The sequence below is a fragment of the Phyllobates terribilis genome, unplaced genomic scaffold, assembly GCF_046119375.1.
Source record: "Phyllobates terribilis strain yellow unplaced genomic scaffold, ASM4611937v1 Scaffold_5__5_contigs__length_657084704, whole genome shotgun sequence".
Lineage (NCBI taxonomy): Eukaryota > Metazoa > Chordata > Amphibia > Anura > Dendrobatidae > Phyllobates > Phyllobates terribilis.
In genome coordinates this window covers 217,119,978-217,144,220 of record NW_027362765.1, presented here as the reverse complement: position 1 = coordinate 217,144,220, position 24,243 = coordinate 217,119,978, and the positions used below count along the sequence as shown (strand labels likewise).

General features: G+C 43.5%; 1 protein-coding gene across 2 annotated transcripts in view; it reads right to left on the bottom strand.

Annotated features, from left to right (window-relative positions):
* Positions 1-24,243, bottom strand: part of ARHGAP40 (Rho GTPase activating protein 40) — a 151,580-nt gene that overhangs the window by 97,403 nt on the left and 29,934 nt on the right. The gene's annotated exons all lie outside the window — the stretch shown is intronic.

Sequence of the window (24,243 nt, the reverse complement as noted above, 5' to 3'; positions counted from 1 at the left end):
ATTACTATCTTCCTTATGTAACCTGATATACTATACTAAATGTTAACAAAAGGTGCGGTTCCAAGATATAGAAAAGGACATTGGCCATAAGTAGCCAAAGCAGAAGATTAAAGTTGTCTAGGTTGGGAAACCATATTTAAATCGGTTACTGAGAAATTATAAACTTGATGAGGGTACTGAATGAGAGTGCCTGCTCCTATTAGCCCTGAAGCACCCAACAGATCCATAAGTTACACAGAAAGCCAATTATATGTGTAATGTTTATTTTCCCTTGCTGTGGTGCTGTAGGAAACCTTCACACTTTTTACCAGGTTCTCCAATATATAGGAGCAGTTGCTCAACCAAGCCCTCCTGTGTTCCCTATGAGAAAAACAGCAGGCAGATGGAGATAAGCCGCCAGCCAAACTAAAGGCCCTGTCACACATAACGAGATCGCTAGCGAGATCGCTAGCTAGATCGTTATTGCGTCACGGTTTTGGGATCACTGGGGAGATGTCAAACATGCAGAACTTTCCAACGATCTCGGCCGCCCCAGCGATTTAACCAACGATCTCGGTGGTCGTTGGGACGCTTTCACACAGCAGCTATTTCAACGATCCACACCTTGATAGGGACTGTACTGTGTCAGAAAGGCGTGCATAAAATTGCTTTTCCACGCCCCCCTCATCTCCAGTTGGTGGACGCTACTGCATTCAGTTTGGGTGGCCTTGGTTTAACACTGCGTCTCCGGTCAGATGGGATCTCTATTGCGTCTCCATTAAAAATGAAAACTCATTTGAGACCCCAAACAATACCTACCTCGCTAAAGATGCCTGATTTCTTCAAAGTGGAGTCACAGCCGGAGAACGCTGGTGGGATCTGAAAAAACAAGGACGCAGTAGTGACCACCAATCGGGGACAAGGAGCGCAGAAAAGTCCAATTTATGCACGCCTACGTGTCTCAGTTCTGAATCGCTAACGAGGTTGTTGATAAGGTGTCAAATACAGCGATGCACACTGCCCAGCGGGAGCGCAACGACCCAGGAATGGTCCAGGAAGCTTTGTAACGATCAGCGATCTCACAGCAGGGGCCTGATCGTTGCTACCTGTCAGACATAACGAGATTGCTAGCGAGATCGCTATTGCGTCACCAAAATCGTGACTCATTAGCGGTCTCGCTAGCGATCTCGTTATGTGTGACGGGGCCTTAAGAGAACAATGTGACTGTCAGTCTGAAATCAGACATGTCCAATTGACAGATCTCTCAACCATCAGTCAGCCAGTGTCTCCATACGCATTAGATTGTCGGCCAAGCCCATCGATATCGGTGGTTTTGGACGACATTGTGTATGGGGACCTTAAGCAGCCCAGTAAGTGATACATCACTGGAATAAGTCTCTGCCCTTACATTATGCTGCTCTCTGATTAGGTAGTGAAAACCCGGTGACAGATTTTCTTTAAATGATCAATAGCGTTTTAAAATTTGGCTCATACAGTTAGGTCCACATATATTTGGACAGACAACATTTTTCTAATTTTTGGTTCTAGACATTACCACAATGAATTTTAAACAAAACAATTCAGATGCAGTTGAAGTTCAGACTTTGAGGGTATCCACATTAAAATTGGATGAAGGGTTTAGGCGTTTCAGCTCCTTAACATGTGCCACCCTGTTTTTAAAGGGACCAAAAGTAATTGGACAGATTAAATAATTGTAAATAAAATGTTCATTTCTAGTACTTGGTTGAAAACCCTTTGTTGGCAATGACTGCCTGAAGTCTTGAAGTCATGGACATCACCAGACGCTATGTGTTTCCTCCTGTTTGATGCTCTGCCAGGCCTTCACTGCAGTGGTTTTCAGTTGCTGTTTGTGGGCCTTTCTGTCTGAAGTTTAGTCTTTAACAAGTGAAATGCATGCTCAATTGGGTTGAGATCAGGTGACTGACTTGGCCATTCAAGAATATTCCACTTCTTTGCTTTAATAAACTCCTGGGTTGCTTTGGTTTTATGTTTTGGGTCATTGTCCATCTGTAGTATGAAACGACGACCAATCAGTTTAGCTGCATTTGGCTGGATCTGAGCACACAGTATGGCTCTGAATACATCAGAATTCATTTGGCTGCTTCTGTCCTGTGTCACATCATCAATAAACACCAGTGACCCAGTGCCACTGGCAGCCATGCATGCCCAAGCCATCACACTGCCTCCGCCGTGTTTTACAGATGATGTGGTATGCTTTGGATCATGAGCTGTACCACGCCTTCGCCATACTTTTCTCTTTCCATCATTCTGGTAGAGGTTGATCTTGGTTTCATCTATCCAAAGAATGTTCTTCCAGAACTGTGCTGGCTTTTTTAGATGTTTTTTAGCAAAGTCCAGTCTAGCCTTTTCATTCTTGATGCTTATGAGGGGCTTGCACCGTGAAGTGAACCCTCTGTATTTATTTTCATGCTGTCTTCAGCGCGGCATAGGGGTCACTGCACAGATGGGTGAGTCATTTGGGAGTCTGCACTACATGACTTATATCAATTCTATGGCACATAACTTAATGGGTTAGTCCAATATATACAGCTAACACTATCCCTTATCTCATTTGAAGGACGATGATTTTTTAGCTATGTATATGTATGTCATGTGACTATCGGTCTCTGACTATCAGAACTAGCACATTGTGGTTCACTTCTATCTAGTTCAATTATGTAGACTAAGATTCATACGTTTAGACCTTGGCATCCCTATATTATATATATATATATATATATATATATATATATATATATATATATATATATATATATATATATATATATATAGATATAGATATAGATATAGATATATAGACTCTGTTGCTGTGGACTGATGATCCGATATACATTTTAAGTGCCATTCTTTATACTCTCTATACTCTTTGGATGACACTCTCTGAACCCAGACTTATTTGCCAAACTGAGTTTGTGTGATTCCTACCCCAAGGGACCTATTTATTGCCTTAAGCAAATGGTGTGTTTTTATATTGGAACTTAATAAAATTTGATATTTTAATAGTTATGTTGTTTTGTGGGATTTGTACTCCATTTATTTGTAGGGTATGTGTCTTCTCTTTATGGTAGATTTGGATATTGATACGCCTACTTCCTGGAGAGTGTTGTTCCCTTGGTTGGCTGTTGTGAAGGGGTTTCTCTTCACCATGGAGATTATTCTGTGATCATCCACCACTGTTGTCTTTCGTGGGTGCCCAGGTCTTTTAGCATTGATGAGTTCACCAGTGCTTTCTTTCTTTCTCAGGATGTAACAAACTGTAGATTTTGCCACTCCTAATATTGTAGCAATTTTTCGGATGTTTTTTTTTCTGTTTTTGCAGCTTAAGGATGGCTTGTTTCACCTGCATGGAGAGCTCCTTCGACCGCATGTTTACTTCACAGCAAAACCTTCCAAATGCAAGCACCACACCTCAAATCAACTCCAGCCCTTTTATCTGCTTAATTGAGAATGACATAACGAAGGGATTGCCCACACCTGTCCATGAATTAGCCTTGGAGTCAATTGTCCAATTACTTTTGGTCCCTTTAAAAACAGGGTGGCACATGTTAAGGAGCTGAAACGCCTAAACCCTTCATCCAATTTTAATGTGGATACCCTCAAAGTCTGAACTTCAACTGCATCTGAATTGTTTTGTTTAAAATTCATTGTGGTAATGTCTAGAACCAAAATTAGAAAAATGTTGTCTCTGTCCAAATCTATATGGACCTAACTGTATAATGGTCAATGCAATGATTAACAAGTACTACATTTACCCAAAATGACGTTACAAGTCTGGTCAATAGGTTTCTTCCCGCTTGCTGCCTACAATCTGTTGTCAAGTGTGATCTGTATTTAGCAGCAGAGCAGCCAAGATACATTTCAGTAAGTGGGGGCAGGTCTCTTTCTCTGCTCCTGCTCTTCTGTTTAGCAAACTGCATACAGGCAAAATGGAGAGGCTAGCTTTTACTTTAATGCAGGTAATTCATTGGACAATGGCAGGAGCAATCTATAGGGAAAAGTTGGATTTTATAGCAGCTATAGAGCTGGCAAACTGCTGATGAGTAGGAACTACTTAAAGTGAAGATGCCAATTATCAGCATGGAGCTCCGCTCCTGTTACATTCTGCTATCAATCTCTGACAGTGGCATTAAAACGCGCCTGCAGGGGGGTGCATTATGCGGTGATCCCGGTGCGCCGTTTATTTGCAATGACAACAGGGGAAGGGGGGTATACAGAAGACCTCCGTGCTTGTCATGACTATTCTCCTCTGAAAGCCAGTGGATTAATCTCTGTACTGTCGAGCCATTCAACAGTAAATATATATTTATTCAGGAACAAAGACAACACACCTTACAACTGGTATTTCTTATAGCTTAGGATCTTAGCATGTTGTCTGTCAGCTTGCAAAGTGATCGTAAGATGTGCTCCAGCTACACACACAGTGAACAGGAACTTCCTGTTTTTTTTTAACAGTGCAATATAACACTATTGTTGGAGACAGAAACTCATGCACTATTAAACAGTAGTAAATAGTTGTTACAACATATACAATAATCATTATTCCAATACTCCCACTCAACTACTTATCCTGTTAGTCCCATAGTGGTTATGAATTCTTTAAACTTGGCTCTTGGAAGTAGCTTTGTCGTAACATCAGCTATCTAGTCAGTCTTGCAATAAACAAACTCAATTATGCCACATTCCATCAAATCATGCAGGAGATTATGTTTAGTGCATCCTTGGTGGTCTTCATAAATCATCATTGGTGGAGTTGATGGCTTACTAAGATCGCCTAATAATTGGTTTAACCAAATTACCTTATGACTTGTGTGTCAGAGAGGGCTGCAGAGAGGGAGATGTGTGGACATTGCTGCTGTATCAGCCTCTGGCCACAAGAGGTCTCTGTTGCCTCTAAAAGTGACTACGGTGAACTTGATGGTGTGTGAGTCTGCAAAAGCAAGTAGTGAGGAGAGGAAGGAGATTGTGGTGCTGCATCCTAAGAGCTCGGTGTGTGCAGCGTGCTGGGAGCGTAACAGAATGTTAAGTGAAGGTGAAGCCTTGCCTGTGTCTCTGGCCAAAAAGAGAATCACTTTGGGGGGACGACTACGGTTGGATGCAGAGCTGGATTCCCCCCCAAGGCATCTGAGTGACGTGAAGGGCCTTCTGATAGTATGACAGACTGAAAACTGCGTTCCTGTAAAAAGATCAGGACCCTCTCCTCAGTCTCCCGGCCGGTAAGTCCTGAGCTCAGGCCCTACCACAGGGATCCCGGGGGATGCATGCATACAAATAGCAGGAAGAGTTTGGCTCCAAACACTGGTTATCAGTTAGAGACATTGGTTGTAGGAAAGTCTGGACGAACATTAGCTAGAGACTCCCCCCAGTGGTGAGGTTGTGTATAGCTAGAGTAACAGTATTGTAAATGTAGAGAGTTGTTACGTTTGTGAACGGTTATGCTGCACCACTGCACGGGCCGCCTTGTGCACCCATCTGATTGCATCATTGCTCTGGGTAACCCTCTGTTACCTCATTAGGCATAACCACTGGGTAGGCAAATTATAGTTCTCCTGTTAGTACATCCTGGTCTTGTCAGTTGTGCAGCGCAGGGGTCCTAGCTGTCCTGAGCTAGGTGTGTGTGAAGTTTGTGTTCCTTTCTTGCATTGCCGGGCAACCCAGTTCCTGTTCTTAGTAAAAAGGTAAAAGGGTGTTCCCCAACAAATTGTCTGCTAGTATTTTTTTGTCCTCGGCCCACTGTATTCTGAGAGAGACCTCCTGGGTACACTGTCTACACACATACTTTCCTTCTGTAGATAGCAAGGCTACAGACACCTGTTTTCTGCTAGACCAAGAAATTGAACCTTCTCCAAGCTTGAACAAATAGCCGCTTGTCAATTTATGATTACTTAAGTCACCAGACCAGTCTGCATCCTCGTAGCCGATGAGTTTTAGATCTCCTGTTGCAGATATCCTTAAATTTAGGTCTTGAGTCTCTTTCAAATATTGAAAAACTCTCTTAACGGCATTCCAGTCCTTTTGCGGCAGTTTTTCAACATATCTAAAGAAAATGCCAAGTGTCGAGTCGCAGCTATGTATAGAAGTGCCCCAGCTACCTGCTTAAGACCATAGAGAGATTTTTGTAGCTTGCGAACAAGATTTTCTTCACTCTCTTTGATATAATCCTCAGGTTGAGTCATGTACAAGCCCTCTTCAATGTCACCATTTAAAAGGCAATGTTGATGTCCAAACGTCTGACAAACATACTTTGTACAGCAGCTATAGCCATTAGAGTCCTGAATGTGGTCTGCTTAGCAACTGGAGAATATGTGGCATCATAATTAGAGAGGAGCGAAACCTTTCAAGGTTCGGTTCAGTTCTGCTTGGCGAGCTTCCAAATGATCGCTGAACATATCCGAATCCCATTGCATTCAATGGGAGGTAAAACCAAACGCATACGCAAGACCTTCAAAAAGGGGCCCGAAAGCCACCAAAACAGCTTTAATTAGGGGCATACACCAGGAAAAGCGGCATCAATTGACCTACAGTCAACATGTTATAATGGCATAGCACCAGACAACCATCGGTCATGCATGAGGTAACAGGAGGTGGGCGAGGGATCGGTGTATGCCTGCTGTGCTGGGAGCCCTGATATCTCATGCAACAGCTCAAGCTGCTTTTCTGCTCAACCACACTCAGCTGGCACAAGCATCAGTTTCCTAGACTACTATTGGTAAAAAAAATTTAAACACAGGTATTTGACTGAAAATGCAGGCCTGCCAGTCTGGCAGTCCTACTGCTACAGACAACACACATGGAGACCCGACATTTCAAAAAATTAGGGGCAGACACCAAAAAAGTGGCATCAATTTCACCAGAGTAGAAATAGTATAATGGGGACCGACACGCCTTCCACCACAGGAAACACACCAAATGGAGACCCAACCATGAGTCACCACATTTCAAAAAATAATTGTTATCAGCAGCAGCTACATAAGATCACAAAGTCTTGATTCCATATATAAAGGGAATATCTTTTACCAACTAACACAAAAAACCCTTTTATCTATTTATTATGAAAGATAATCTTTAATAGTCAAATATGACAAATATAACATACATAAAGTGCCCGTAAAGTGCCCATAAAAAGTGACCTAGTGCAGGCAGAAATATACATTCATCATAATTGATTTTTCCTATTTTCACACCTTCTTACTGAAGACGATAATCTTTCACTACTTGATACATAATGTGTAGGTGTGAACTTGAACAAAAACAGCCTATACATAATAGGTCACTAATCTTAAAAACAGCAGGAGAAGGTTATTGTAGGTGGGACTTATGAATACATATCTATTATTTCCCAAACTGAATCAATATACCACATACATGTCAAGGGCTCAACCCTATATATGGAGTCCTTAATCAGATGCTTTACACAAATTACAGTATGATATTCACAGGGTTAACAGTGCTAATCCCCCTCACAGTTTGGGTTTATATGATAAGCTAATACTCCATTCCAAAATACTTTTTCTAGACCATAACATGATCAAAGATAGGACTTATCTGAAATATGTATTTAGGTTGCCCCCATCATTCCTCCAAACTCCTCGACGCGTTTCCCCGTTGTTTAGTGGCTGTAGCTCTCTGCAGGATGATCTTCTCCTGATGAACCACTAAACAACGGGGAAACGCGTCGAGGAGTTTGGAGGAATGATGGGGGCAACCTAAATACATATTTCAGATAAGTCCTATCTTTGATCATGTTATGGTCTAGAAAAAGTATTTTGGAATGGAGTATTAGCTTATCATATAAACCCAAACTGTGAGGGGGATTAGCACTGTTAACCCTGTGAATATCATACTGTAATTTGTGTAAAGCATCTGATTAAGGACTCCATATATAGGGTTGAGCCCTTGACATGTATGTGGTATATTGATTCAGTTTGGGAAATAATAGATATGTATTCATAAGTCCCACCTACAATAACCTTCTCCTGCTGTTTTTAAGATTAGTGACCTATTATGTATAGGCTGTTTTTGTTCAAGTTCACACCTACACATTATGTATCAAGTAGTGAAAGATTATCGTCTTCAGTAAGAAGGTGTGAAAATAGGAAAAATCAATTATGATGAATGTATATTTCTGCCTGCACTAGGTCACTTTTTATGGGCACTTTACGGGCACTTTATGTATGTTATATTTGTCATATTTGACTATTAAAGATTATCTTTCATAATAAATAGATAAAAGGGTTTTTTGTGTTAGTTGTTATCAGCAGCAGCAACAGCAAGCACAGAAGCGACGACAAAGATGTCAGACTGCAATAACACGAGATCAATGCAGCACACTAAAAAAACACCGTCGAGTAGTCTGCGATTGGGGTGCAAAAGTCCTTGGAGATCTATGACTTGTTCTATGAAAATTAGGCGGTCTACGCTTTCAGAGGACAGCCGGATGTGCTTATCTGTCAGGACACCTCCAGCAGCTCTGAACACACGTTCTGAGAGAACTCTGGCTGCCAGGCATGATAAAACCGCTAAAGCGTGACCAGCGAGCCCAGGCCACTCTTCCATTTTTGAAGGCCAAAATGTAAAAAGGGTCTAAACGCTCCCTGATGGTATGGATATTGAGCTCAAGAATACTCCTGCACCATTCTCTCCAGTCGTTCATTACATGTCAGACTTTTACTCTGTTGTGCTGGTGTAGGAGGCTGGGGGTGAAGACGTCGAGTCAAGAGGGGTTGTAGAGTTATGTTGTATTTTATATTAATCTCTATTCTATAGAAGTGTTTGTGTGAAATCCCTATGGCTGATTATTGTATGCCGGTTCTCCTATAAGCTTTGCCTAAGGCCGCCCCTGGGATGCAGGAGGTCTGCCCAGAAGGGGGAACCATACAATAGAGATAGCAATTTAGTACACTACACTGCTTAGGCACTAAGTAGTTAATACAGGGGTTACATCATTAGCTGGGAGGGGTTTAGAATAGTTTTATAGAAAATCATTTCTGGGTTGCAGATAGTCTAGTCTAGTGAGTAGTGAGGAGCAATAGGCAGAGTGAGACTGCCGTCAGGGGAGGCCTGTGTCAGGCCACCTAATTCCTTGATTCAAGACCCGATAGCACAGGCCCCGTGTAGGGCCTGTTCCATATCCAGAGAGATAGAGAGAGAGACGGAGTGTGGAGGAAGACCGAGCAGACAGGAAAACAGACTCCATCAGCAGTAGCAGCAGCAAAGAAGTGCATTATTAGTGCAAGTTACCAGAACAGAATGAGGACACATTTGAGACGGAATCTGGACGCCGACACAGTCCTAGGCTCATGGCATGTCAGAGGTGCTCAAGGCGAGGCCTCTATATCCCTAGAGGGGAGATTCTCAGCTGGGTTGCAGAAGAAGTGGATTATGTTGGGTCTCAGGAAGGAACGAGAACAAACACTGGAAAGGCACTTTACCAAGGGAACTTCACTAACCAAAGAATTTGTCTTGTTCTGTATACTGCAGCAGTGTATGGAAGAATTGCACAGTAAAAGGGAGTCTGTTAACCTGGATCTACGATCACCTGTCTTGCTTGAAGTCAGTGTAAGTACAGAAAATCCTCCATTGCAGCATACACTCCAGTCTCAGTCTTTAATAGCAGAGGGGGCATTGGGCAAAGGAACGATAGTTCCGGCACACAGTATGATGGTAGTGGCCCCGTGTGCTCCCCTCTACACTGGTGCATGAGCTGGTCTAAAAAAATGTGTTAAAGAACTCACAGAAATTGCTTCTGCCCCTTATGCTGCTGCTGCTAATGTTTTTGTGTTGACAAATTGACATTCCTGGGGTTGGAAGTCTAGAACTGCGATGCACACCATGTGCCTCACTGCTGTCTTGGGGAAAACCACTCTTAAGGTTGTTTAAAAGCGTGTTTCAATACACCAGCATGCACGGGTCCCTTTCCAGGGCGGGAAGAATCTGGTAAAATTTACTCTTGTACTGTGGATCTAACAGAGTGGCAACCCAGTAGTCAGCACTATTTTGAATCCTAACAATACAGGGAGCATGTTGCAGATAGTACAGCAAGAAGATGCTCATGTGTTGGCTCTTCCATGAGGTCCAAGCCCATGGTTTGTTGGTGGCTGGGTAACACTGATGCTTGCTTCCTCCGTCCCCTCCCGCCAACCACCGACAACAGAGAAGGGATTATTATCCTCTTCATCTCCTGACTGTTGCTTGCCCATCACCTCTTCCTCCTCGTCGTCCTCCATTTGTTCCTCGGCTCCTGCATCTTCACTAACAGTTTATCTGGCACCACAAGCACCCTTTGATCGCTTTAATCCACCCACCTGAGTGCCCACAGTCTGGAACTTAGAGACATTGTTATTCCTTCCGCATCCTCCTCAGCTTTCTCCTCTTCCTCTGGAATCACCACCTCCTCCTGCAGACTATTCAAAAAGGGTGTTCCAGCATGTAGATGACCGGAAAAGTAATGCTGATGATGGCATAGTCAGTGCTGATCATCTTAGTAGCCATTTCAAAACTGTGCAGGGTGCAAAAGGTCCTTTATCTGTGCCCACTCTGCAAACGTGATTTGCACCACGTCCGTACTGCGTTGGTCCAGGCTATACGACATGAGATGCTGCATCAGGGCTAGTCGATGCTGCCACAGTCGCTGCAACATATGCAGAGTAGAATTCCACTGTGTTGGCACATCACATATCAACCAGTTAACAAGTATGGCCAAAGACCTCTGTATCGATGCAAGTCAATGACCCGCGGGGTGCGAACTGAGGTTGCCCCGGTGTAGGGTCACCACCAGGTTTGCACCGTTATTGCACACGGCCTTCCCTGGCTCCAGGTTCAGTGGAGATAGCCATTGCTCAAACTTGGCTTGGATAGCTGTCCACAACTCTTAAGCTGTATGATTGCGAACTCCAAGGCGTATTAATTTTAACACTGCCTGATTGCGGTGAGCCCTAGTTGTGCAGTACAGAGGTGGGGGGATTCGCTCTGCACTGTTAAAATGCGTGTCTAATTAAGGCACAGGTGGAGGCCCTATAGGAGGGGCAGGAGGCAGAAGCAGTGGAGGAAGTATTAAATACAGAGGTTTGTCCCGCAAGCCTTGGGGATTCCAAGACTTGTGGAGCAGCCCCTTCCCCACAGCCACCAAAGTCACACAGTGTCCAATCAGCGAGATGTAATGCCACTGGCCATGCTTACTCGTCCAGTTGTCTGTGGTGAAATGCAACCTGGCATAGATTTAGTCATGGAAAGGGTGATGTTGTCTGCGACATGCCGGTGTAGCGCAGGCACAGCTTTCTTAGAGAAGTAATCGTGACAAGGCAACTGGTACTGGGGGACTGCGACGGCCATCAGCTTTCGGAAATAGTCTTTCTACCAGGCAGAAAGGCAGCATTTCCGTGGCCAACAGATTGGACATGGTGGAGTTCAACCTCTTAGCTTTGTCAGGTGTAGCATGAAAATCTTTTACGTGTCAACAACTGTAGGACAGAGGGCTGGCAGCTGTGCTGAGTAAGGGTGGAGTAGGGTGAACACGACAAACTGCTAGACAGTGAGTGAGGTGCAGGCAGAGAGGTTACGTTAGAATGAGAAAGATGTGGTGTGCTTGGTGAACAGCAGGCATGTCCACTTCCGTTACAGCTGATGGGCTCTCATTCACCATGACTGGAGCAAGTAAACAAGTGGAGGTTCCGCGGCCAGAGACCTGCTTGAAAACAGTTGGCACGGTGATGGAGGAGGAAGACGCAGCAGATGCGGTTGATGGGGCGGACTGTGATTAATGAGGTCCGCTATTCCGCATTTTATCACAGCGAGATTTCCAAACTAATACATGTTGATCGGGCATGTGCCGGTTCATGCATGTAGTAGTCAAATGATTGCAATTTTTGCCTCTACCGATTCGTATTTCGCAAAGTTGGCAGTATAGTTAGTTGGGTCATCTTTTGCCGTCTCAAAAAAGGCCCAGGCTAGGCAACCCATGCCGCTCCTGCGAACTGCAGACCCATGACCACTGCTGGCCAGTTGTGGCTGAGGCTTCAGTGCTCGTCGTGGTTGTTTCACTCGGTGTCTGTGCGAGAGGCCGCAACATAACCTCATCTTCCTCCTCCTCCACCTCCTCTGCTGAGCTACTCAGCTGCGTGCCTCTGGGTTCACACCAAGTGAGATCTACAACCTCATCATCATCCTCTCTGTTCTCCCACTTCTCTCCCTGAGAGTCACCCTCCTCCTCTTCCTGCCCTGACAGCACAGTACAGTCCGCCTCAGGTATGAGAGTCTCATCAGGATCACCAATGGCATAGAATGTGTGAACAGCTCTGCAGACTCACCCATCTGTAGTTCCCTACAGTCAACAGGGTGGTTGGAGAGTTGTAACGCAGGGGGAAACAAGGTTAATTAGGATGCCACTTCTGAAGACTGTACTGTGTGTGATCTTGAGGTGGAGGAAGAGGAGGAGAGGCCACTTGATGCAGCGCTGGCCATTCACTGGAGCATGTACCCTTTCTGTACCTCATCTACAAGGTGTACTGTTGTGTGGCTACCAAAGAAAGGGAGTGGAGTAGACAGTCCAGTAACAGAAGTTGTCAGTTGTCTTTGGATAGGACATGACTTTGTTCAGAACAGTTTTGACTAACATTACCACCTACCCCACATACACCAAGCCTATTCCCCCTTCCACCATGACCTCACTTTTTCCCCACTCATGTTGGATGTACCCTTCCCCTCTTTTAACCAGCTGTTTAACAAACCTGACTAGCCTGGGCATAGTCACCTGTCTCTAAATTACCAATCAGTATTTATTTGCTTAGATAGTGTGGCTGGAACTTGATATTAGCAACAAAAAAAATAGACTTTCTAATGTGGAGCCCTAGATACAGCAGCATTTCAGTGCAAAACAATTACAAGCGCAGATGTGGCCTGCTTTATGTAGCACGATAGTAACAGAAAAAATTTGTTTCAAAGGTGTACTCCTGCATGGAGCACAATATCAGCACAACAGAGTTATATGCTGAAATGTGACCTGGTGTCTGTCTGGACCACACTAATAGCAAAAACGATTGATTTGCTGGAACGTCGATTTCACAGCCACACAGGGTCCTATCCATCTAAACTATCTGACTTACAAGCAAATGCCTGGCTAACTATCTCACACTCATGATCAAGCAGCAGCAGGAGCAACCTCTCTGCACTGTTACACTGACAAAGTGGAGTCAAAGCAACATGTCCGCTCTATATATGGAGAGGGATGTGACTTCAGCTGCCAATGACACAAGCCCTTGTGTCTGGACGTTGTGGATGGTTCCTGCCCCCTGATTAGCTTGGCGAAATCTCCACACATTAAAAAAAAAAATTAAAGGTTGACAGCCGCTACTCTGACCTCTCACCACCCCCTCCCCTCATCAAACATGTCGTCCCCCCCCCCCCCCTTACCGGTAATAAGGTTTCCAGGAGTCCCTCATGACAGCACCATCAGGAGGTCGTCCTTCATATCCTTGATAGAGACAGGAAACACAAGAGGTTAAAAGGCCCCCCCCTCCACCCCAACTCCAGTCATTTTTCCCAAGTACCACACTAGGATGGATGCAACTTGCTTTTATTTTCCTTTCTACAATCTATGTTAACATCACATAGTCGTTTAGGAATATCTAGGGAGGGAATATAATGGGTGCTGTCACGAGGGACTCCTGGAAACCCTATTACCGGTAGGTCTAATGCCTACTTTCCAGGACGCCCTTCCTGACAGCACCATCAGGAGAATACCAGAGTATACATTTTAGGGTGGGACCACTGCCTGGAGGACCTTCCTTCTGAAGGCCATTTTTTGACCTGATAGAATGTCCAACTTCTAATGTTTGCAGAAGGTGCTCAGATTTGTCCAATTTGCTGCTTTGCAGATTTGGTCCACCGATGCCCCTGCTCTTTCTGCCCATGATGTGGACATAGTCCTAGTAGAATGGGCTCTAACATTCTCTGGAGGGGATTTCCCCTCAGATGAATAGGCCAGACTTATTACTGATGTGATCTTGCTAACATAGATTTTGTTGCTTTCTTCATCTTATTTTTTCCCCAAAACTGTACAAACAGGTTGGTAACTATATGCCAGTCTTTCGTAACCTCTAAGTACTGTAGCACTACTCTCCTAACATCTAGTGAGTGGAAAGTTAATTCTTGATCATTCTTATAGTCCTGACAAAAGGAGGGTAGGACCACCTCCTGATTCATATGGAAAGGGGTAACGACTTGGCAAGAAAGCTGGATCTAACCTGAGTATAATACAATCACCTAAGCATTTCAGGTATGGGTCTCTGATTTAAAATGCTTGCATCTCCCCTATCCGTCGCGCTGTGGTTATTGCGATTAGGATCACTGTCTTAAGTGAGAGGAATTTTATGCTTGACTCCTTGAGAGGTTCGAAGGGCTCATTGCATAGGCTCCTCCGGACCATGTTTAAGTCCCATAGTGGGACGTAGGATTTAATCGTTGGTCTTAACCTTGTTGTAGCCTTAATGAATCTCCCCACCCATGGATGGTGGGCTAGCGGATAGTCCATGAAGGCACTCAACGCTGCAAACTGTACCTTCAAATGTGCTGGGTCTTAGGCCTTTCTCAAACCCCATCTGCAAGAATTCTAGTAATTTTGGAAAGTCTGGAATAGAACTCCCTGATGTTGGCTGACACTGCGAACAAAATTTCTTCCAGATTTTTTTTTTTTTTTTTTTTTTTATAGATGACCGATGTCACTGGTTTCCTACTATTTTTTGTGGTTGAGATTACAACATCTAACAGGCCTCTAGATCTTGGGATCTACCTTTCAGGGTCCAGGCCGAAAGCTGGAGAAATTTCACATCGGGATGGTATATCGGACCCTGGAACAGCAAATCTTGTCTCTCTGGGAGGATCATTGGATACTCCAGGGACATCTTCCTCAGTATGGGGAACCAACTTCTCTTGGGCCAGAAAGGTAGGATTATTATTACCCTGGCCTGGTCTTCCTGAATCATCCTTAGTACTGACAGTATTAAGGGTAAAGTGGGGAATGCGTATGCCAGGTTCATGTTCCATCTTTGGGATAAAGCGTCTATCCCCGCCGGCCTGTCCCCTGGATTGAGGATGAAGAATTTTCCCGCCTCTGCGTTCTTTCGTGTGGCGAACAGATCCCATTGGGGAACGCCCCATCGATATGTTATGTGATGAAACACCTCCCAGTTTAACTCCCATTCCGACCGTAGAACTGTTTCTCGACTGAGGAAATCTACTACTGTATTGTGGGAACCTTTTAGGTGTACTGCAGTTATTGAAAGGACTGATCTTTCCGCCCATTGAAAAATTTTTCCTGCCAAGGATTGTAGCAGGTGGTGACGTGGACCTTTCTGATGTTTGAGTAAGGCTACTGTTGTCTGTTAATACTCTGACATGTTGACCTTTTAACTGTCTGACACCTTTTTAGTGCCTGCCAGACAGCCTGAAGCTCTCTCAGATTTGATGATCTGGTAAGATCCTGCTTCTGCCAGGTACCTTGCAAGTATTGATTCTTTATGTGAGCCCCCCAGCCACTGCTGCACGCATCGGTAGTGAGAGTGACGAATAGAGCCAATTTCCACATGAAACCTTCCTATAGGTTGGTTCTGGAGGTCCACCACGTTAATGATCTTTTGCTCACCTTCAACAAGGCTAGCCTCTTGTCCAGATCGACCATTTTCCGATTCCAGGTTGATAGAATCTGTTGCTGCAGCTGTGTCGAATGGAATTGGCTCCATCTGACTCCTGGTATAGAAGCTGTCATGAGACCCAGGATTTTCATACATTCTCGGATGGAAACTTTTGTTTTCCTCCTGAATTTCTTGATCCTGACCTTGAGTTCCATTTGTTTCTTTTCCGGTAGCAATGACATTTGTTGTTCGGAGTCTAGGAGGATTCTCAAAAAGGTCTTTCTTCTTTCTGGAATAAGGTGTGATTTTTCCCAGTTTATAATCCATCCTAAATTTCTTAGGGTCAGGATGGTTGATGTTCGGCTGACCTTCAGCAGTTGTTGAGACTCTGCTAATACAAGGAAGTCGTCTAGATACTGAATTATTAATATTCCTTGCTCTCTGAGGAAAGCCATAACTTCGGCCATCAGTTTGGTAAAGATACGTGGGGCCGAAGAGAGACCAAACGGAAGACAAGTGAATTGGTAATGTTGAATGGCGTTTCCTTCCTTTCGTGCGAACCGTAAAAACCTCTGACTGTGATGGTGAATTGGTACATGATAATAGGCCTCTGAGATCTATTGTACACATCACTATGTTGTGTCTGATTAGTGGAATTGTCGACCTGATTGATTTAATTTTGAATTTTTTGTAAACGACTGATTTGTTTAAAGATTTTAGATTTATTATCGTGCAAAAATCGACCCCAGTTTTTTATTGAAAAAAGACTTGAGTAGGAACTGTTCTGCCTCTGGTACTGGTATTACTGCTCCTGAATTTATGAGTTTTCCCACATCTGATAGCAGTCTTTTGGAAACCTAGGCGGACTGGGTCGTCGTCAAATGGAATCTTCCCTGCAGGATCTGTTTCAATTCTATCCTGTAGCCCTGTGCAACAGATTGGAGAATCCATGGGCTGTTTGTAACCTCCGTCCATGCCTTGTGGAAATGCTGGAGTCTTCCTCCTACTTTCCTGGCGTCATTTTCTCGGAAACACTTGTAGCGGGAAGGGGATTTCTTGAGCTACCTACCTTCTGGTAGCTCCACCTACCAGCCTTTCCTTTCGCGGAATATTCTGACCTCTGCTGGTAACGTGATTTCCAAAAGGATGACATCTTTTTAGATTTTTCTATGGAAACCCCTTTGTTATCATCTGAGGCTTTGTCCAGTATCTCATCCAATACTGGACCAAATACCCGGAGGCCAGAAAATGGAATGGTGCAGAATTTACTTTTAGAGTGGTTATCCCCCAACCAGGTCTTTAGCCATATTGCCATTCTGGAAGCAGTAGAAAGGGCTCCATTCCTGGCAGCAAATCTAATGGATTCTGCCGAAGCATCGGCAACAAACCCTGTCGCCATTTTAAGTAGTGGAATTGCGTCGAGGATCTCCTCTCTGGACGTCTTGCCACAAAAGTGGATGCAATATTGGCTTTTATTATTGCCACATAGGTTTCCCAGGTTTTTTTGAGGAGACTGTCGGCCTTCCTGTCCATTGCATCCTTCAAAGACGACGACTTCTCAAATGGGATGGATGTCTTCTTCGCTACCCTGGCTATCGGGATATCAATTTTCAGGGTCTCTTCCCATAGTTTTATATCTTCTAGTTCGAATGGTAGTCGAGTTTTGAAGCTTCTGGGAATTACTAGTTTCTTCTCTGCATACTCCCACTCTTCCAGAATCATTGCCTTAATATGATTAACGGGGAATACCTTATTCCTGCAGGTTCTCAGCCCCCCAAACATATTTTGTATAGATGATGGTTGGTAAGTGTCTTCTATTTGCATAGTATTCCTCACTGAAGATAACAGCGTATCGGTATCTTGCCAGGAGAAGAGATATTTTTTCTTTTCTTCTGGGGGGTTAGAAATAGATCCTTCCCTGTCCTGGTTTGGGTCAGAGAAATCCGACAACTCCTCCTCCCCCGAACTGGACTCCAGCTCCTGGCGTGGCCTTTTGTGACAGGTCGTAACCTGAGGAACTTGCGGAGAGACCAAGTCTGTAACTGTACTCTGCACTTCCTCTCTTACCTTAAATCGGATATGGAGGAATGTTCTTCAACAACTTTTGCAATACAGGTCGAGCATAAGAGTTTCCAGTATGTGTCCGGTAGTTTCTTGTTACAGATGGCGCATCTCCTTTTCTTAGGAGCTGATGTCAAGAGTCTTTAGGTGCTACCTTGTCCTGTAAAAAGGAGCACAAGACTTTTTACTACCGCAGACAGATGGGAACAGGTGACAAGAGGAATCAACCTGTAAACTTACTTGGACTGGAGGTTCAGTAAGAGTATCAGAGCGACCTGTGGTTAGATCCGCCATTACTGGTGAACTGGTTGACTGAGAACCCATCCTTTATCCTCCTGCATCCGGTCTTCAGGAACTCCTGCTCCTGCGCGAGTATTCCTCTTCTGTGTCCGTCCCTGATAAGGATAGGAAAAACACTGGAGTTGGGGAGGAGAGAGGGGCCTTTTAACCTTGTGTGTTTCCTGTCCCTATCAAGGATATGAAGGATGATTGTGCTGTCAGGAGGGACGTCCTGGAAAAAAAAAACTAACATTTTCCGAACATGTTCGCTCATCTCTAATCAATCTTCTCCATATTTCTGAGACTATCCTTTTGCGACTAATCTGTGAACCTTTCCTTCAAAGTCATACTTGGTCTTAAAAACCCATTTACATTTGATTGCTTTCTTGCCTTGTCGAAGATTGGCGAGATTCCAAGCCTGAAGTTGCTGAAGGGACTTAAATTCTTCATTAGCAGCATTAATACACTTTAGTTTTTCCTGGACAGGTAGTTGTTGGATCTCATCCAATGACTCTGGCTTGTCTCATGTACTGTTTTGACAAAGTAGGATAGACTCTTAAGGCCCCGTCACACTTAGCGACGCTGCAACGATCCCGACAACGATATGACCTGTCCGGGATCGTTGCTGCGTCGCTATGTGGTCGCTGGTGAGCTGTCAAACAGGCAGGCTCACCAACGATCAGGGGAGCAGCGACATCGTGGAAAGAATGTTTCCACGATGTCCTGCTCCTGGTTACCAGCCTGCTGCTGAAGCAGGAGCAGGCTGGTAACCATGGTAAACATCGGGTTACTAGGGGCACACGCACACCTAGTAACCCGATGTTTACCATGGTTACCACTCTGCTACAGTGAGCGGGAGGTTACAGCTCACTTTAGCAGGCTGGTAACCATGATAAACATTGGGTTACTAGGTGCGTGTGTGCCCCTAGTAACCCGATGTTTATCATGGTTACCAGCCTGATCGCTGCTCCCGCTGGTCACACACAGCGATGTGTGCTGACCAGCGGGAGGGCAACGACCAAAAAATGGTCCAGGACACTTTGCAGCGATCAGCAACCTCACAGCAGGGGCCTGATCACTGCAGTGTCACACATAGCGACATCGCTGGTGAGGTCGCTGTTGCGTCACCAAAACCGTGACACAGCAGGGATCTCGCTATGTGAGACGGGGGCTTTAGCTGGTATACCCTTGTTTGATCTCGACGATCTCCTGACTTCAGGTTCACCTGATTTTTCTGTTGCTTCTTCAGTGGTTGAAGAACCTAACAAAACTTCTACATCCTTTTTGTTATTTTGAAATTGTGACAGATTATTGTTACTTCAGCTGGACTACTGGTATGATGTCATGAAACTTGAGTGACATGAAGTTCACATCAATCATTACATCTCTGCTTATTGTGACCTTGTTCATTTCTGGGTGCAGGATTCTATATCCTTTCTGGGTTTCACTGTGGCCCACCAGGATACCCTCTTTTGCACAATATTCTTACTTGGTACATTTTCCTTTGGGAATATGTACAAATACTTTACTTCTGAATATTCTTATGTGTTGTAGTTCAAACTTATTGCTGTTGCATTGCTCAAAGGTACTCTTCTCAGTAGCTTTACCTTGTAGTGTTTTGAAGATAGCAAGCTGTCATGATTGCTTTAAAGACAATAGGTTGTTGACAAATCTGCGTCAAATAGCATACTTGTTCCACTTTCACAAAGTGTCTGGTTCTTCCTTTCCACTCGACCATTTTGCTCAGGGTTGTATGGTACAATGATCTGAAACACTATTCCATCTTTCCTTAAAATGCTTTATATCTCATTACTTGTATATTCTGTTCCATTTCCTGCCCGCAGAATTTTTGGCATTCTCCTAAATTTGTTATATACTTCAGCGAGATATATTTAAAGTTTCTCTAGAACTTCATCTTTTTTGTGAAGCAGATAGACAATTGTCTATCTTCAATAATCATCAATAAATGTGAAAAAAAAAGTTTCTTTCCAGGAGTTTGAGTACTCATTAGACCCAAACATCTGTATGTATTAAGTGCAGAAGCTGTTCAGATTTTGTAGTCCTATTCTTAGGAGAGAATTTTCTTGACATTTTTCTTTTAAGATAGCTAGTACATTTCATTGTCTGATTACACAGATCAACTGTAATACCATCAGCAAGTTGTTTTTGAACTAACTTTTTTAGTGCTTCTGGGTCTCTATGTGCAAGACATACGTGGATACTATTCTAGTGCTGTTCATCTTTAGCAGTGTGTACACTTTCCTTGCATTTTAGCTGGTACAACTCATCTTTGCTTTTTCTGCCGAATTCATATACTGACCATTGACCAAGATCATAGAATCATAGAATGGTAGAGTTGGAAGGGACCTCCTGGGTCATCTGGTCCAACCCCCTGCTCAAAGCAGGATTCACTAGATCATCTCAGACAGATGTCTTTCCAGCCTCTGTTTGAAGACGTCCATTGAAGGGGAACTCACCACCTCTCGTGGCAGCCTGTTCCACTCATTAATCACCCTAACTGTCAAAAAGTTTTTTCTAATATCTAATCTGTGTCTCCTCCCATTTAATTTCATCCCATTGCTTCTAGTCTTTCCTTGTGCAAATGAGAATAAAGATGATCCTTCTACGATGTGACAGCCCTTGACATATTTGTAGACAGCTATTAAGTCTCCTCTCGGTCTTCTTTTTTGCAAGCTAAACATTCCCAAATCCTGCAACCGTTCCTCATAGGACATGGTTTGCAGACCAGTCACCATTCTGGTCGCTCTTCTCTGAACTTGCTCCAGTTTGTCTATGTCTTTTTTAAAATGTGGTGCCCAAAACTGTACACAGTATTCCAGATGAGGTCTGACCAAAGAGGAGTAAAGACCGATAATGACTTCACGTGATCTAGACTGTATGCTTCTGTTAATACATCCCAGAATTGTATTTGCCTTTTTTGCTGCTGCATCACACTGTTGACTCATGTTCAGTCTATGATCTATTAGTATACCTAAGTCTTTTTCACATGTACTGTTGCTTAGCTCTATTCCTCCCATTCTGTATATGCTTTTTTCATTTTTATTGCCCAGATGTAGTACTTTGCATTTTTCCCTGTTAAAAACCATTCTGTTGGTTGCTGCCCACTGCTCCAGTTTATTTAGGTCTTTTTGAATCCTCTCTCTCTCTCTTCTCTAGTATTAGCTATCCCTCCTAGCTTTGTGTCATCAGCAAATTTAATCAGTTTACCCTCAATTCCTTCATCTAAATCATTGATAAAGATGTTGAACAATACAGGTCCCAGGACGGAGCCCTGTGGTACCCCACTTGAGACATTCATCCAGCTGGATGTGAAGCCATTTACAACCACCCTTTGAGTCCGATCACTAAGCCAGTTATGAATCCACCTAACAGTTGCCTGGTCCATTGCATACTTGGTCATTTTTTCAATAAGGATGGTGTGAGATACTTTGTCAAATGCTTTGCTGAAGTCAAGATATACTATATCTACAGCATTTCCCTGATCCACCCAGTCAGTGATTCTGTCATAGAAGAAAATTAAGTTAGTCTGACATGACTTGTTAGTTACAAACCCATGCTGACTCTGGTTAATCACTTCATTCTTATCCATGTACTTACATACATGTTGTTTAATAATTTGTTCAAAGATCTTTCCTGGTATAGAAGTCAGACTCGCCGGCCTATAGTTCCCTGGGTCCACCTTCTTCCCCTTTTTGAAGATAGGAACAACATTTGCTCTTCTCCAGTCTTCTGGGACTTCTCCTGTTCTCCAAGAATTTTCAAAGATTATGGAGAGTGGTTCTAAAATTTCTTCTACGATCTCCTTCAGTACTCTGGGGTGTAATTCATCTGGACCTGGAGACTTGAACTCATTTATGTTAGCTAAATATTCCCTCACAATCTTACCTTCTCTGACTTACTTTGATCAAGATTAGAGAAGAAGCTTGTCATATAACTAGTTGCCCCGGAATCTATACACCATGCATGTTTGATGTACTTTCATTAACATTACCCCCTTTACCCCCGAGGGTGGTTTGCACGTTAATGACCAGGCCAATTTTTACAATTATGACCACTGTCACTTTATGAGGTAATTACTCTGGAATGCTTCAACAGATCCCCCCCGATTCTGAGATTGTTTTTTAGTGACATATTGCACTTCATGATTGTGGTAAAATTTCTTCGATATCACTTGCGTTTATTTGTGAAAAAAAAATAAATTTGGCTAAAATTTTGCAATTTTCAAAATTTGAATTTTTATGCCCTTAAATCAGAGAGATATGTCACACAAAATAGTTAATAAATAACATTTCCCACATGTCTACTTTACATCAGCACAGTTTTGGAACCAAACCCATGTTTCATGGTTATTAGACACCCAAAAAAAAACATGCGGGGATCGCTGCCATGGCAGGTTTTTTTGGCCATGAAGCATATGGGGCGGAGGCTCGAGCATGTGGCTCTAGCACCCGCGATACTCAGTGCATACCCGAGCACCCGATGCAAACTCAAGTAGCGAGCACTTGCGCTCAACACTAGTCGCCATATCATTTTTTTTTTTTTACTTTCGAAAAAAATCCCAACCCTAACCCTAGAGTTTATTTTTCACGCGTTCCTCATGCGGTATAAGTGATTAGACGTCTTTATTCTTCGGATCGGTGCGATTACAGCGATAACAGAATCATATGGGGTTTTTATGTTTGACAGCTGTCACACACTAAAAGACGCTTTATGTAAAATCTAGTTTTTACACCGCCATATTTTGAGAGCTATAATTTGTCCATATTTTGGCCGACAGTCATGTGACGGCTTGTTTTTTGAGGGATGAGTTGACGTTTTTATTGGTACCATTTTCAGGCACGTGGCATTTTTTGATCGCTCTCTATTTCGATTTTTGGGAGGCAGAATAAACAAAAAACAGCAATTCAGGAATTGTTTTTATGAGGTTTTTTTTATGCTGTTCCGCGTGTGTTATAAAATTGATAAGGTAGTTTTATTCTTCAGGTCAGTACGTTTACAGCGGTACCATATTTATATAGTTTTTCTATGTTTTGGCGCTTTTAGGGGTCAGATGAGCCTTACACAAGTCTAAGAGCGTTTCTGCATCTCCCTGGCAGAAAAAAAAACGCATGCGGACTGTACATGAGTTTTTCCTGCCAGGAACATGCGGATGTGAAGCGTTCTTCACATGCATTTCCGCATGCGGGTTGACAAGCGCTTTCCAAGCGATTTTAGCATCACTTGGAAAGTGCTTGTCAACTTGGTCACACTATATATATCCATGCAAACGGCATGGATTTATATAGTGTGACCCGAGAGAATGTCAAAAAATAAAAAATAAATCTATACTTACCTTCCGATGGCCCCCCGGAGTCTTGCTTCCCTCTGTTCTCCCTTGCCGGCAGATCGCGGTACACTGAAGGACCTGCCGACGTCAGCGTCGCGTGACCAGTCACATGACTATGACGTCAGTGCAGGTCCTTCACTCCATCGCGATCTGCTGGCAAGGGAGGACGAGCGCACCGCGGGCCATCAGAAGGTAAATATAACTTTTATTTTATTCTTTTTTTTTTTACAGGTTCTATGGTACTCGGGTCCGGAGGAGAGTCTCCTCTCCTCTAGACCTGGGTACCATTTGCACATTGAACGCATGTATTCCGCATGTGCTTATCTAGTGAAGCGGAATACATGCGTTCTAATGCAAGTCAATGGCGGCGAAAACGCAGCGCTTCCGCAAAATAATTGGTAGTGCTGTGTTTTTTTCCGCAATGATAATCCGCAGTGGAAATTTCCGCAGCATGTGCACAGCACATGCGGATTATCATTGGGGAACATGGCAGGCCTTCTACCATGCGTTTTTCTAAGCGTTTCTGCAGTGTTTGCCGCTGCGGAAACGCTTAAAAAAGGCATCATGGGCACACAGCCTTACACGATAAAAGCTATTTTATAGAAAAAAATATTTTTTTGCATCGCTTTATTCTGAGAGCTATAACTTTTTATTTTTTGGATGATAGAGCTGTATGGCAGCTTGTTTTTTGCGGGATAAGACGACGTTTTCAGCGGTACCATTTTTATTTATATTCGTCTTTTTATCACGTGTTATTCCATTTTTTGTTTGGCGGTATGATGATAAAGCATTGTTTTTTGCTTTGTTTTTTATTTTTATTTTTTACTGTGTTCACTAAAGGGACTAACTAGTGGGACAGTTTTATAGGTCAGGTCATTCCGGATGCGGCGATAAAAAATGTGTACTTTTATT